Source organism: Sinocyclocheilus anshuiensis, unplaced genomic scaffold (assembly GCF_001515605.1).
Source record: "Sinocyclocheilus anshuiensis isolate Anshui unplaced genomic scaffold, SAMN03320099.WGS_v1.1 scaffold420, whole genome shotgun sequence".
Taxonomy (NCBI): domain Eukaryota; kingdom Metazoa; phylum Chordata; class Actinopteri; order Cypriniformes; family Cyprinidae; genus Sinocyclocheilus; species Sinocyclocheilus anshuiensis.
The window spans coordinates 941,566-945,372 of NW_015557082.1; positions in this window are offsets into that span (position 1 = coordinate 941,566).

Below are 3,807 nucleotides of genomic sequence, written 5' to 3' on the forward strand. Positions count from 1 at the left end.
AATTTAATCTACACTTACAAAATGTATTAATTCTGCATTAAATATAGCAGGGTTATTGTAGATAACTAAAATTAAAAGCATGAATAAATAATGTTGGTACTAAAATAAACATTAGCTAATATATATATATATATATATATATATATATTAGCTAATGTTTATTTTAGTACCAACATTATTTATTCATGCTTTTAATTTTAGTTATCTACAATAACCCTGCTATATTTAATGCAGAATTAATACATTTTGTAAGTGTAGATTAACTTTTTAAATAACTTAGCTTCCACTGAATGCACATGATCAAAATCTCAATCAGGGTACACGCAGATCTTCTAGTTTTGCGCATCTTGCATCTTGTACATCTAACCCCACGCTCACTGTGGTTTCTTTTTTCTCTCCTCAGAACCTTTCTCCAAGTTAACAAAGTGTGTGAGTTTTCATGTAGGCTAACCACATCCTGTTCATCCCTTTGTTTTATCTGCTCTGTCTTTTTATGAGCTGGAAATCTGGGCTCAAGAGCGTGACAGCGAGGTGCATGTATGCTCACCACAGAGCAAAACAAACAGACTGTTAGGCCAAGCCACGAGCCAATGAAACATGAACGCGGCGAAAAAAGAGCATGGTCTTGGTGTGGAGGGGATGAATTGTGGATGCTCGCTCAAACCATAGCTATGAGACCACGCCTGCAATGCGGCGCTACGCTGACCATTGTTAGTGTTTGTGTTTGTGTGCAGTAACTTCACTATAATGTACAAACCAATTTGAAAAAGATAAACTAGATGTGCATTTCCAGATGGAAAAACCAGTGCTTGCAAGCACATGTGTCGTTATCTTATATAGCCTATATAAAAATAAGCGAATAGTATTATTTTAAATATATTTTATTCCAAAGCCTTTAGATATGCAAAGATGGTGCACTCATATTTCTTACGAATGGGAGAAAGTCCAACGTGCAACATGACAATAAGTCCTGCCTTCTAAATAAAAGGGCCAATCGCCAGATGGTAAAGTGATTATGTCTCAGCAGCCGCTGTTAGAAGTTCTGGTTGCCAGTCAGTGTTCAGAGACGCACGTTTAGGACTTCACGTTGGCTGAGCCAGCCTGAAATATGAGCTTTTAAAATGCTATTTGAGTATAAGAAACATTATGGGCAGTTCATGTGAGATTTTGTTGCTGATTTGAAATATGACACTTTAATGTGAGAGTGGAAAGCAATTGTAAATATGACTGGCCAGTAAACTAACTTTCCTTAAAAGGGACTTTGTTGTACTCTCAAAATCATGTTTTAAAAGCATAACAATGTGGTTTTATTTTTCATGGAGAGTGTTGTCTCATGGCGGGATCACATGATCAGCTAAATCTAATTTGTTTTACCTTGGTATTATTGAGAATTTTTACTGGCTATATTTAATCATGGTTGACTGAATTACCTTTGAACTGTTAACCTTTGCTTTTGCGTGATGCTTCTTCCACACCACTAGGTGTCAGTATAAGTTTAAATTCAAAACATAGAAGTTCAAGACAAGTCCGGTATAAGTTTAAGTAAATTTTAATTAGATGCAAGAATAGATCCCCACAAATAGAGCGCTGCAGGGATGACATTTTTATAGGCCAAAACCTGGAAACGAGTTCGCATTTAGCACTTTTTTTGTTGTTGTTTTTTAATGGATGGGTTTTTGGTTAAATACCTGAAATAAGGTCTGTGGTGAACACAACCTCAAGATATTTTCACATTTTATTCAACAACATAAAACCCATCAGTCATACCCCTTTTTGAAGCTTAAAAAAGGCAGGTTGCTGACAAATGGCTAAAAGGGACTACAGAGGCTGTCAAGAAAAAAACATCATCATCCGAACAGTTAAAATTAATCTACTCACTTTCTAGTCACTTTCACAGCCTCATTTTGTTGGACTCTTTGGTAACTAATCTAACTTAAACTTTCGTGTTCATTTATAGCCTACGTTTAGCTTTTTACTTTTAGGTGGTTGTATTAGGCTTCAAAATGACTAGGATATAAGATTATTGTGAAGATGAATGAAACGTTTAAGAATCATAAATTTAGTTGGTCACAGAGTTTATTTTGTGAAATAATCTGAAAGCCAATGGATCCTATTGGAACAAGGGCGATGCTAATTTATGGGTTGGCCAACAAAAAATGTCATCACTTCATTACATTTTACTTTTAGATTTATTTATTTAGCAGGCACTTTTATCCAAAGTGACTTGCAGTGCTTTATAGATCACTCGTAACTTTTCAGTATGCAAATATGATATTGTCAGTTAGATTTTGAATGCTAAACATTGTTTATATGCTTCATAGTCTTATGGACATTGATCCTTGATACATAAACTCAATTTTACCCAGGCCATTTCACATTTTCCCATTGGTGAATGGAATTATTGCCCCTTAACACCCGTAACTAGCGTTAGCTTGCAAACGGTCTCTTTTAAAAAAATAATTGTGTGGGCAACAGTGGTATGCTAACCACATTGACATGCGGTTCTTCTCTAAGACTAACCTAATTCTCTTTATCACTCAACATTTCTTAGTGATGTGTCAAAATAAAAGACTTTAAGGTGTCAATGTGTTAAAGGGCTGGTGGGTTATTAGTGTTGCAATTTGAATGGTGCTCACATGAGCCTTTCGACATTGGCAGCTTTGCTGCTCTCCTTTAAACACGTAGCATCGAGTTGCAGTCAAAATTCTCACCTTTTGTTTCCCATATTTGGTTTAGTTTCCTTCAGACATCTTTTTATGAATATTGTAGCCTGTTTATTTTCAGCCAGTTACTGGAACGTGAAACTGTTGTGCGTTTTACATAAGTTGCTAACTTGCGGATTGGCATCTCGCAAGGAGTTTCGACTAAATCTCTCTGTTGCTAATTGTCTAACAGATTTTGAAAACAATCCTCTGGGGGAATGTAAATTTGCGATGGGCTTTGCTGGCTAATTGCGAGAGGTTTCTGTTGTCTGCCAGCCTGCTAATGTGGACATGCACTCATAGGATATGCTAACAGTTTAGGTGCGGTGATGGTGACACATGCTGTGTAGCTAAATATACACTGTGCCTGCTTTGTCGCTGTGCCACAGATATACACACACATGCATACACAAAGAGAAAGTCAAAAGAGGTTGTTCACATGCTTTTCCCCTTCCTGTGTTGAGTATACAATGAACAGAAGTTAGTTAGAAAACCAGAAAAGCTCTTGAAATACAATATGCCTTGCAGTGTAGCATGCATAAACATAAAAACATCAGAAACACTCTCTCTTTCTCTCTATATATATCCTAAGCCTATCACAGACCATTCAATGGTGCCAGTGACTTCCTCCAAATAGTATTAACCTATTGGGGCATGTTGTCACAAAACACATTTTTGTCACATTTTTCAGTGGCTTTTTTTGTAGCCAGTGCTTTTTGGACATCAAATACAGCTTTTGATGACTGTAGTCGTATGACGGTCTCAAGGCCCCCAGAGGCCTCAGTCAGACCTGCACCTGCTGCTTACTGACGCTCTAAGTTTAGATGGTGCTTTTCAGTAACAAACTCTTAAACTTCTCCTTTTTAACAACCTATCTGTTGGCTTTCTACTCACCACCTGCTGCTCTGTACATCCTGGCCTATAGTTTTCATATCTTATGTGTTTTTGTCCTCAGTTGTTTTTAAACGAGAGGCTCAGATGTTTTCATAGAAAATAACGTCTGCAAATTTTTTTTTTACCGTAAGTTTTTTTCCTTGAAAGTATACAGCTGTATTGCATATGTTCAATGTTGTTCATTTATGCCAGTTTTATATAGTTTATTTTT